Source organism: Cryptomeria japonica, chromosome 3 (genome assembly GCF_030272615.1).
Source record: "Cryptomeria japonica chromosome 3, Sugi_1.0, whole genome shotgun sequence".
NCBI classification, from domain to species: domain Eukaryota; kingdom Viridiplantae; phylum Streptophyta; class Pinopsida; order Cupressales; family Cupressaceae; genus Cryptomeria; species Cryptomeria japonica.
In genome coordinates, this window is record NC_081407.1 from 311485084 (window position 1) to 311498649 (window position 13566).

Below are 13566 nucleotides of genomic sequence, written 5' to 3' on the forward strand. Positions count from 1 at the left end.
CAATTTGATTTGGCATCACATAAATATGCATCAACAACCTTTCCCAGCTTCCCATCCAACCAAATAGCCAAATTGTTAAGGATTACAACAAACATGACAACTTTTACAAAACTGATTGACAACATTTGAGCAACTTTTACAATTTGTAACAACTTAACCTCAAGCTTTCCAAAATGGATCAAAATGGTCAAAAATGGTCAAAAATGACCTTATTTGACTCAAAAATGATCAAACAACCTAAAACAAAAATATGACAACAATTCTTGCTATGAGGCTCCTAATGCCCCTGTATCAGCTTAACCCTAAACCATGGGTAGATAGGTCTACAAATAAAACCAATCTTTTCTTATCTAAAAGAACTTATAATGCCAAAATATAATTTAATCTTCAAAGCAATATTTTTCAATTATAAAATTTCTTTTTATTAAACATTATTATTAATAGCAGAAGTTAACAAGAATATTTATAATAAGAAAGAATGTTGCTTAAGTTGGTAAAGCAATCTTGATTATAATCATACTATGTAATGTTTCGAAACATATCACAAACTCATATAATATTCATCAAGCTAGCTATTTAAAATACAAGAAAATAACTTGATGTTTGGATAAAATCATGATGAAATAATAAAAAATGAAAAAATATTAATGCTTTATTTCTCTCAAGTATAAAATGTTTGTAATATGTTTCTCAAAATAATTTCTGAATTTTATAATGATTTTTAATTTTTACATATAACGTCGAGGATTAATTCAATCTAATATCCCAAATTCAATGCTTCAACTTAAGTTAAATTAAACTATGATATACATAATTTTCAAGACAATTTGACTTCATCCTTGATGTCGCTACTCCAATAGGCTTCCCTTGGTAACAAAAAAGGTCTTTTCATATTGATCTTTACATTAAATACTTGTAGCAAAAATTCTACTTGTTGGAAAAAATAAATCTTCTCAAATGTCTAAGCATCATTTATGTTAGGTGGAAGTATAGTTCCTAAGATTTTTTTTTCTCCTCTCAACACATATTCATGAACAAGCTTCCTCTCTATGTTGTTTTGGTGTTGGAAATAAGCCATAGCCGGACGGACAATGGACTAGTCTGAGAGGGGCCAGTAGCTCAGTGGTAGAGCACTCCAATAGTGTATGGAAGGTCCTAGGTTCAAGTCCTAGGTGGTCCATGTCTCAACATGGTATCAGAGCCAGGTCCAGGCTAGGAGTCCCAAGCACACGAGAGGTGTGGCTTAAGGGGGGGTGTTGGTGTTGGAAATAAGCCACACTTGGACTGACGATGGATTGGTCCAAGAGGGGCCAGTAGCTCAATGGTAGAGCACTCCAGTAGTGTATGGAAGGTCCTAGGTTCGAGTCCTAGCTGGTCCATGTCTCAACATGTTGGAAAATAGTTACTTCATGAATATAATAGGAAATATGTTGCATAAGAAAAATACAATAGGAATTATTCTTCAAATAATTAATAATAATGTCATTTGAGGGGGAAATTTCTTAATAAACTTTAAGGGGAGTACCTCCAATAGTCTTCAACAACAAATCAACATTCAACACAATCATAATAACTAACCTATACCTCCTATATATACCTTACTCTGTCTTGGATACGACCTAGGTGTACTTATATACTTAAGTATAACTCCTAGGATAACCTAAATATATGTATAATTATAATAATGATTATGCAACTTATTCAAAATTAAAGGTAACCAAAAAATGACTAATCATAACTCAATACACACTATAGGGTTAGAGGAACAATATTTCCCCCCTCTTATTGAATCATTCTCCTCAATGTTGTTTTTTTCCTTTTATTATTCATCATCTCCTTTTTGGTTCTTGCTTATTATTTTTATGCTACAGTTTCTTGTTCTTGTTCTTGCTCTTACTCTTCCTATTGTTCTCCTTCTTGCTCTTTCTCTTGCTCTTGTCTTCAAGTTATATCACATTCTAAAATAAATTACTTAATTGGACCAATTTCTTTGAAATTTTTATTAATCACTCTTTAATAATATCCTAAAAACCTTTTACAATTAAAACCAAGTCACTCAAATCTGAGATATATATGATTCCAAAAACAATGGGTAGAAAATTAAATTTGAAATAGTCCCTTAATATTATTTTAACTCCTTTAAAATATGGATTCTAGATGCTTCAATATGTTCTTAAAAAACCTTTAAAAATCAAACATAAATTCACCAACACATGATAGATATGCATTTTACAAAATAATTTTCAATTTTTAAAAAAATTCTTGCCTTGATAGTGTTGAGATCATACTCTGATACCATTTGTTATTAAATAAATTAAAAAATAGAAAATCTCCCACAATGTGTAAGAGCGAAGGATTAAGCCAAAGATTCTTAAATTTTGATTTATTAATTAATTTTTATATGTAAATTGTTCTTGATGGCTTCTATGGGAGGCTGCAACATTAGGACATCTAGAAGTCCAAACAAAATCTGAAATCCCACAAAAGTAAAAGTAAAATTTTTACCTTATAAAACCTACACAATGTGTTAGATAAAATGATTAGGCCAATAGCTCTCTAAATTTTAATTATTAATACATTTTTGTATCTAAATTATTCTTCATAGTTTCTATAGAATTGCAAGACATCAGAGAGAAAAAAATGAAATTCACATTTTGACCTTATAAAATGGTTTTTAACTCTCAAAAGTCTTGTCCTTATTCAAAAATTTAAATTATTTAATAAAAACTATGAAAAGTAGACTTCAGGGGATTTTATAGGAGGTTGCTACATCAAGACATCTATAAGTTGATACTAGAGATGAAATCCCACAAAATTTGAAAGTTGTATATTGAAATTTCTATTTAACCATATAAAACACTTTTGAACTCTCCAAAGGTTTTCAATAATCCATAAATTTAAATTGTGAATAGGTTTTTCTAAGTAAAGTAGACTTGCGAGTTTTGTTCGGAAGTTGAGATATCAAGTTGTAGAGGAGGGGGTTTTCTACCCTCAAGATGACAGGATTGCAAGGAACAAATCTACCTTCACTACCTCACTTTACTGGCCCTCTGGTGAGCCAAGGAATTAATTAAAGAATAAAAAGTATGCCATGCTACTATAAAAATTATCAAATAACAGACATATATGAACAATGAAAGGGTATTCTAATAATACAGACATAATATTAATAAAATACAAATGTTAGCATCAATCTGCCAAGCTCTTGGATTTAGAACAATAGTGTGTCGCGCTATCATCTGTACGATGAGAAGGTAGAGAATCACTAGAATGCACTCTCAAACTTAGCTTTGTGCCCAAAATTTGTTCATCATTGACACACACTTAGACAAGGGGACAATGTTAGGGTTGTATAGGGTTTTGCCTCAGTCAAACCCTTGTTTTAGTGTTTTCACCTCCATGGACAACCAGATAGATAGATAGATTGGAAAAAAGATAAATTGATAACATAATATAAATAGACCTTTCTCAATGGAGGAAAACCCCTATTATAAGAGATACTAAGATAGATTGATAAAAATGCAACTAGATAATTTAGATCCATCAAAAGATTAGATAGTCAATAGCCAAACCCCTCTCTTGAGATAGTATGATAGTGATTTCAATGTAAATTTTGGAAGGGCTTTGCTATAGTAAGATGAGAACCAAAGAGATCAAGAGAGCCAAAAGGTAGAGCATTTGAAAGAATCAAGAGCTAGAGAGAGAAAATGAGCCAAGAGTGGAGCTTTTAAATACCCAAGCGAGAAGTCACACATCAGTACAAACCTAATGTAGAATATGTTATTTTAAATTTGAGAATCTTTCAGGACGTTTACGCATCTCACAAATGTTTGCACGCCATGTTACCATCTATCTCGAAATAATCTCAAATGGGGTTTAAAGGGGATTGGTATTGCTTCATTTAATGATGTCAAAATAAAAAAATCTTGATCATGAGTTTTTATCATAAATGCGCCAATTGTAATGCAAGAGTGTCATAGATACACTGGGTGCAATTTAAGACACCACATTTTGCCCCCACTTTAGTGAACTAGTTGACTCGAGGGATCAGGTGCACTAAAGTAGCACTAAAAGATAAATTTATTAAACTCGTGTAGGCATGAAATGCATTAATTACCTTTTAAAAAAGCATATTATAGAGGCTAAAGAGGTCTACTAAGTGAACACGAATGATGCCCCTAGGATTCAACAAAAACTACAATGTCCAATGTGAAAGTCCAAGTACTAGAAGGATCAAAATTTATTAGCGTGGAGAACAAAAGAAACTACTTTGACAAGAAGAATTATTAAGAGGTATTAATACAAGTCCAAAAAAATAAAAAAATAAATAATGGATGGCGAGTTTATGCCCATTCGTGTTTTTCCCCAATGAGATGGGAAAAAAAACAAGGACGATCTAGAACCACCACAAAAAAATTGAACAAATTTTGGGTGAAAATTTGGCTATATACTCAAGAGGTGGGCCCCTAGAAGGGTCATTGTCACTATTGAGCATGAGGATTTTCTCTAAGATTTTTATAGAGCCTCAATGAAAATGCCTCACAAATGAGAGTTTTAGGCTACCAAGATCGAGGAGCTGGGCACCCTTGTGGATTGAGGCGTCCAGGCGAATGAGGTAAGACTTGTTCTACACCTTGTCATCTAGAACACTTTTCATGAATTTTATAGATAGTTTAAAAATCAGGACGACGGATGCGTCCCATTTTTGTGCTAGAATCCTTGATCCACATGTTCATCTGGACAAATGTCGTTCTATCATCCAAGATACGCACTATTGTCTAGGATGCACTGGAGTCTTCTAGGCGCGTTAGCGTCCTAGAGAGCCAACAAAAAATGATAAGAGTAGAATTTTTTGCACTTCATTGATTTTGAAAGAGAAACTGATAGAACTATTACTGATGCAGGCCCTCCCAGAGGTTTATGAGCACATTAGTTGACACTTATAGAGGTTGTTGCACGATCGCATAAACGAGCTGGCAGAGATGGACTGCACACAATTGCAGCAAGTCGGATTATGATAGGCATACTTGATGCTCGAGTTCAGGTTCCATGCGCCCATGCTATGAGCTTTGATGGAGAGGTGGGCTGCAAACACCATGTCTTTTATCTCCCAATAGGGGAGATGACCATCACATTATTAGATGTATACAGTATCGTACACTTGCCCATCTGAGGCCAGTGGATACTGTTATTTGTGTGATCGTCGTGCGAACTTCAAGAGGGACAAGAGTGGTGCACGGGTTGGGTCATTGGCGTGCCTAACCACATATACCTATCCACACCCAATCAAGGCCAGAGGTTGATTCTATTGATCCAATAAATCATGATTGTCGTGGTAGCACTCAAAGAAGCCACAAATAGATGGGGTTCCCACCTCACAGTAATCCGCATCCCATGCATTAGAGAGATGGGGGAGGATGACACAGTATTTGCATGGGTGTAGTATGCTTGCACACATCTACCATGACCTAATCAAGTACGTATATCACAAGTACCATAGCATCACGACGTCCGCATTGCTCGGCCAGGTTTGAGTATTTGAGCATATTACTTGTGCCAGACCAGTCAGCTTCACCCTGTTTGATCCTAGTAGACATGTCATAGGCTCACGCATATCTACTATAGTGAGGCAAGTGGAGGATGAGAGATCTAATGTTTTGGAGGGTTTCCATTGATCGCCTCGAGATTGGAGATGTTATTTGGTAGCCATATCAAGACATAGCAATATGGGTAGTGGATCGGATGCAAATGCCTAGGATGCAGGATGATAGATTCCTTGTCCGTCAATAGAACCACATTGTCAATGCCTACTACTGGCGGTGATGCATGCAATAGCTTAGGAAGGTGCACATTGTCCCTCCTATTCCATCATATATCTGGTCAGTGAGGAGTGCTTCATGTCCATGGGACCTCCAGCAATCGGCAAGAGGGGATGCTTACGGTGGCCCCCTTGGTAGTGATGATGATGACACCCCTCCATAGCTTGATATAGATGATGTCATCATCATAGAGGGCTTTGTCGATTGGTGGAGTACAGAGAGTCTCGCCCCCATATTTCTAGCAGATGCATCAGTAGGTGATGCGAGACCCCTAGGAGGGGATGAGGAGGAGCAACGACAATAGAAGTTGATAGGAGGAGAGGGGGAGAGACCTTGGCAGCGATAGCGCATGGCTAGTCATGTGGTAGCTAGCCCACTACCAATCTTGAAGGCTCCTTCATCAACTATAGGTCTACTAGCATAGTCAGCTCACGTGAGGAGGTTGTCCTTAGTATTAGCTAAGGATCCAGGGATTTCCAACAACATGGTGTCTTCGATTCAGATCCTGACTGGCAGAGGGGTGATTCATGTTTGACTTGTGATTTTATGCATGATGCAGAGTTTTTTATTTGATGTAGATGAAATAGACATGCTTTTTTATGATATGGTACTTGTGATTGCAGAGGGAGTTGCACAATGGCCAAGTTTCATCTATCAGGCACTTGCAGACACTGTCTCGAATGTCCAACTATGGGGACTTGTCCTCGTTGCTTATTGGCCACACTAATCAGTCGACAGGAATATTCAAATGTTTGAGTCTATAGCATGGCTTCGTACAACATACGAGGAGGCTCGGATCGAGGCGATGCAGTAGGCAGCTCAACTTAGCACTGTGATATGGCAAAGACACCAGGCCACCACAAATCTCCATACCATTCTCCAAGAGAGAGACGTTGTCATTCCGTGTGCTAAGAGTGCCAAGAGGTAACGTGATGCACTAAAGAGCAAGATCTTCGACCTCTAGAGGTAGGTGGATATTGCTCGGAGTAGAGCCACCAATCATCTTGACCACCCTCGAGTGTGAGAATTGATGAGGGAGCTAGACACTCTGAGGGAGTAATTAGAAGCCCAGAGGGAGATCATTGCTGAGATGAGAGGGGTGTTGAGAGGGTTGTGGACCAAGAGTGCCTCAGCAACTAGATCTTAGTCAGTCTTATATGTTAACCTTCACGTCAAAATCTAGATCCCATAACATATACATATACATATACATATTTTATGTATATATATATATGTATATACATATATATACATGCATGTATACATATACATGCATGTATACATATGTATATGTATACATATATGTATAGATACACATATATATTACACACACACACATACATACATATATGTGTGTGTGTGTGTGTATATATGTACATATATATACATGTATATACATGTATATATATGTACATATATATACACACAAATATATGTGTGTATTTATATATGTATGTGTATGTATACGTATGTATGTATTCTTATACATGTATATCGATAACATATGTTTTAAATAGTGATGTGACACATGTACATTGAGATGATATATATATGATTTTGATTTGGCCATCATTTATGTCTTTGTGGATATATGTTTTTTGATATTATGTATGTTATGTATATTCACATGATGTATGGCTATATTAGATGCCATTATGATTTAATTTTACATATGTTATACACATGCTTGATTAAATATCATGATTACCTAATATGATGTGATGATGTAGATAGGTGCATAGAAAGAGAATACACATGCTTAATACCCAATCAAGGACAATTAAACACACATGGACACATCATAACACAGAACATAAAAGAACAAGTTGATGAAGAAATGTCATAGCAGAATGATGGTAGATAGCTAAGTAGCATGCACATGACACATAAAGGCTTCTATGCATAATATCGGTGCAAGTGTTTGACATCTATAGGTTCTTTAAGCAACGTACCATCCATTTCAGACAAGCCCTAAGCACTGAACCCATAAATAGAGATGACCATGTAAGGACCTAACCAATTAGGGCCGAACTTCCCTCTTTAGTTTGGCGGTGCATTTACATTTCTCTTATTCTCGTATTGAATGAGATCACCTTCTTAAAAAGTTTGACAGAGAATATTTTAGTTATATTGCTTAGATAAAGATTTTTTTATAGGCCTGAAGATCCTAGAGGGCCTTCAATCGGTGCTTGTCAAGAAATTCAAGCTAATTGAGATAGAGCATTATAAGAGTCATCACCAATAAGCCCCTTAAGGGAAACTCACAAGGAAGAGATTTCCAGCTCAAGAGGCATGATAACATCAACACCATATACAATATCATAGGGTGTTGTTCCAATAGCCTTATGATTACTTGTGTGATAGGCCCATAATATCTATACCAATTGAGTATGGCATTATTTACCATGTTTATTAACCATCTTATTGAGGATCTGCTCAATGGTCTTATTTGATGCTTCAGCTTGACCTTTAGATTAATGATAATAAGGTGTAGAGAACTAATGTTTTATTTGAAGCCTCTTGAGAAATTGCTTCACTTCTTTGTTCTACAAGGGCATGCCATTATCGGAAATAATAGTAGAAGGTAATCCAAAACAAGAAATGATATTATTAAGAAGAGAACTATAGATCATCTCACAGTTGTGGATCTTAACGGTATAGCTTTGACCCATTTTGTGAAATAATTTGTAGCTATAGTGATGAAGGAATGTCCTTTAGAAGGAGGAGATAGCTTGCCAATAATATCCAACCCCCAAGTTTGAAACGACCAAGGAGTAGCTTGAGCTCAAAGCTTCTGTGCAGGAGCCCAAATAAGATTACTATGTTGTTGACATTGAGGGCACTTACAAAAAAAGTAAAGGAATCATGTTCCATTATTTCCGAGTAGTATCCCATATGAATAAATTTGTGGACAAGGGATTTACTACCAAAAAGACCACCTCTCGTGCATAAATGGGCTTCTTGAAGGGCCATGGGTATCTCTACTTTAGTCAAACATCAAAGCAAAAGAACATGTTTTAAGACCTCCAATAGAGAATATAAGAGAGAATGATATAGCAAGATGAAAGTTTTCGGATTTGAATACGAATATTCTTATTAGCTCATCATTAGTAAAACCTCCAGACTTTAGATAATTATAAATAAGAGAAAATAATTCACCTGATTCTATATGAGCACACATAAGACTATCAAGTTTAGGGTAATCAGATACTGCAGGAGAACAAAGGACTTGTACCACAAAATGGTACTCATCGACGCTATAATTAGGGTATACAAGGGAAGTTGCGCTCAACATTACATCCACGTGTGACGAATTTCTCTCGTTGGTATACTCTATACTAAGATAACTTAGATTTCTTGGCTCGATATGCTCTCATGATTTGATTAACAATAAGTTTAGAATCTCTATGAATGTAGATATGTGTAACTGCAACAGAAATTGTGCTATGCAAGCCTGCAATAAGGGCTTCATATTTAGTAATATTATTAGTGCAATGAAACTCTAACCAAAACGATAAGCAAATTGGTTTACCTTTAGGGGAGATCAACACCACACCTGCTCCAAAACTAGTTTAACACCTTGATCCATCAAAATACATATCCCATATAGGCTCATGGCCGATCATGAACAGATTTTCATTAGGGAACAAATCTAGAGTGGGAAATGATTTAGGTGACAAAGCCTCGATGAACTCATTGGCCATAGCTTGGCCTTTAATTGATTTCCAAGTTACTAATTTGAGATCAAACTCTTAGAGTAGCATTACCCACTTTGCAAATCTTCCATAGAGATTATATTTAGAAAAGAGATGTTTAAGGAGATTGGTTTTAACTACCACATGTGTCTATGCATGAAGGAGGTAGTGTCTTACCTTTTGCATTGAAAAACCAAGAGACAAACATTGTTTCTCCATAGCAGAGTATCAAGTTTCATAATCAATAAGAACACAACTGATATAATAAACTACTCTTTCCCTGCCATCATCATCATAATGAACCAACAAGATTTTCAAAGTATTAGGTGAGGCAAAAATGTACAAAAGAAAGGGTCTATCCCGCACATCTGGTATGAGAATAGGAGGGTTATCCAGAAGAACATACCTAAGGCATTCTAGCATTCGTCACTCCACTTGAAATGAACATCTTTTTTCAGCAATAATATGAATGGAAGGTTACAATCGGCCAACGGAGAAACAAATTTGTGAATGGCCTAGATCTTTCCTTGTAGACTTTAAAGCTATGAGATATTCTTGGGTGGTTGCATGTTAACGATTGCATCGATTTTGTTCATATCAGTTTTAATTTTACGATGAGAAACAATAAACCTCACAAGTTTATCAATGTCAGCACCAAAAACACACTTAAGAGGGTTAAGACTCATCCTATACAATTGAATTATTTCAACGATAAGCCCAAGATTCTTGGCATGATCTTGATGGTTTATAAACTTTGCCTGGATGTCATCGACATAATCTTCTAGAATCTTATAAATGAAATCATAGAATATAAGTGTCATGGAATGTTGATAGGTTGCTTCTACATTCTTCAACCCAAATGGCATGACTTCATAATAGAAAGTACCCCAGGGGGTCATGAAGGCCATCTTGTATTGATCTTCTACATTAATATGAATCTGATTATAACCTGAGAAACCATCCATGAAAGAGAGTAAGGCATGGCCTATAGTTGAGTCTATAATCATATCAATATTTAGAAGCAAAAATTCATCTTTAAGAGAAGCCTTATTAAGATCATGAAAATCAATGCAGATTTAAATATGGTCATCACGCTTGCCGATTGGGAAAATATTTGAAATCCAAAGTGAATAGTCAATAGGACAGATAAAACCAACTTTTAGAAGCTTTTCTATCTTGGTCTTAACTAATAAGGCAATCTTGGGATTCATCTTTCGAATCTTTTGTTTCAACGACTTAGCACTGAGACATAACCCAATATTATGAACCACAATTGATTCATCAATACCAGGCATATCCTTACATGTACTATAAATTGCATTCAATATAGAGAGTGCATATCATCTAGGTACTTGGACTTTCATATTTTTCTATTCATAGCTTGGGTGTGAGGTTTGGTCAGATTTGTGGATTGAATTCAATCAAGAAAGTCATTTAATTAGAGGAATCATGTTGGAGTATAAAGAGACAACCTTCATCATTTTGATACTACCAATACTAGACCAAGTAGGTTTAATTTCTTTTCTTGGAACAATGTGAATTTATATTATTATCATAATGATCTTAGTAATATTTTAACTCCAAATATTAGTGAAGCAAACATATTGAGAATTCACATATATGTATACTTTGTATACATACATGATGCTATATACCTTCTAATATTTATATTTCATTTCAATAAACTTATTTTCATTTGATAATTATTGTTTAAATGTTGATTTCATATTTATTTCACTCTTTTGTTAATCCAAAATTGTATTTATTTTTCAAGAGATGTCTACATTATGTCTTATCTTCATGAATGCATGTGAATAACCATGTAGATGAATATAGCATCATTGCATTAGAACAACCATGTAGAATTAGTGAGTCATTATGAATACATATTGAATAGTCGTCTAGATGAATGTAGCATCATTGCATTAGAACAACCATTATGAATACACATTAATAAATCCATATTGATGAAAGTAACATCATTGCATCAAAATAATCATTATGAGTGCATATGAATGAAGCCATGTAGATTAATGTAATATCATTGCATCAAAACAACCATTATGAATGCATATGAATAAATCCATGTAGATGAATGCAACATCATTGCATCAAAACAATTATTATTAATGCATATGAATATAGCCATGTAGATTAATGTAACATCATTGCATCAGAACAACCATTATGAATGCATTTGAATAAATCCATGTAGATGAATGTAACATCATTCCATCAAAACAACCATTGTGAATGCATATGAATAAAGCCATGTAGATCAATATAATATTGTTGCATCATAACAATCATAAATAAATGAATGCATATGAATAAAGAAATACAGATAAATGCAACATCATTGCACTAGTACAACCATGTAGACCATAGAAACAATATATAATTTACATATGAATACCATAGAGAAAAATGACAAAATACCTCATCATAAGAAGGATGCATAACATGGGTTTATTGGCATGTGTTTGTATAATGTGTTTCTCAAGCCATGTTTTTGGAAGGGGTGTCGAATATGGGTAAACAATGAAGGATGATCCTCTTTTTGAGAAAAAATTGTATTTTAAAAGTGCTTTGGCGAAAGCCTAGTCCATTGAAATAGATGAGTTGCCTAGAAAATTTATAAAATATTTTTCTCTGTGATATCATGATAATATGACATTCCATTATCATATAGTAGACATGTGCATATAGATGTATCAAGTTGCACCATGGTTTCCATTGTTAGACTTTGTGAATGTTGTCATTGATGTCAAACCGTATGATCAGGTTAGGACTTAATGCATGTGATGTTGAACAACAGTGGAAGATAGGTATGTATGTGATGTTGAGCAGCAGTGGAAGATAGTTATGTACGTGATATTGAGCAGTGAAGTATGTATCGAGTATAGGAGTATTTTTTGGAAGATCCTTTGCCTCAGAATCTAGTGTTTAGCTAGTCATGGTTAATTTTTTCCTTTTATTTCAAGTGTTAGTATTAGTTGTGATAGTAAAATTGTTATTCGGATGTTTGTATTGAAATATGATCTATGGACTCTATGCTCCAGAATTTGTGGCATTCATATCTTAGAGATGGCAGTTGTTATGTTTGGAATTTGTATCTATGGGTCTGGAAGACCTTTTGTCTTGCTCCAATAATTTAAGCGTGTGTTCTGATAATTAAAAGGAAGCATGTAGAAGATCAATGAAGGCCAACTTGGATATCCTATTGTGTTCAAAGTATGTTTGTGTAGTGTGTTGATCCAAGCAATGCATTATTGTGTAAACCTTTTTATGCTTGGCTGGCATATTACCGATCACACACACACAAACACACATGTATACGATGATTGATGAACATGTTAATGGTAGAGTGTGATGTGGGAAGTGTGTGTAAGAGTGAAGGTGTGTGTGCAAATGTGAAGTGTGTGAGTGCAGCTATAGTGTTACAATAATCCCTTACTAAATCTACTGCAAGAAGTTGGATTGACATATTGAAGATAGTGTTGCAGTAATCCCTTACCGAATCTATTGCAAGCAGTTGTATTGATAGGTTGGAGAAAGTGTTGCGGAGATCCCTTACCGAATCTGTTGTAAGTTGTTGTTTTTCTATCTGAGATCATCTTGGAGCTGACCTCATGCATTCGGAGATGCAATTTTCTTCAGTATTTCTATTGTAGTGAGCATTTCGACAATAAGCCATTTTGAGTTATTTGGTAGTCAGCCATCTTTTTGTAAACACCATATAACTAGTTATATTATCTTGAGAGTTAACCCTCTTCGTGGTTTTTCCTAGTTGAGTTTTCCACGTATAAAAATTTGATATCTATCTTGTGATTATGTTGTTCATTTATTATACATTTGTTGGTTCATGTTGATGAAATTAAGTGTTAAAGTTAATATCAAAGAAATTTTTTTATTGTTGTGAGAATATTGATTCACCCTCTCCACCCCCTCTTAGTATTCCGGTCCATTCAACATCCATCCTACCATTATTTCCATGGAGCTAGGCTCTTTCTATAGGGTAGGTTGTTCTTCTTGTCAAGAAAAACACGTAG

The 13566-nt window shown here is 35.0% G+C and overlaps 1 non-coding gene across 1 annotated transcript; it reads left to right on the plus strand.

Annotated features, from left to right (window-relative positions):
- Nucleotides 1-1307: 1307 nt before the first annotated feature.
- On the plus strand, nt 1308-1379 carry TRNAT-AGU (transfer RNA threonine (anticodon AGU)). The gene has a single exon. It is a non-coding gene; the product is annotated as a tRNA-Thr (tRNA).
- Nucleotides 1380-13566: the final 12187 nt, after the last annotated feature.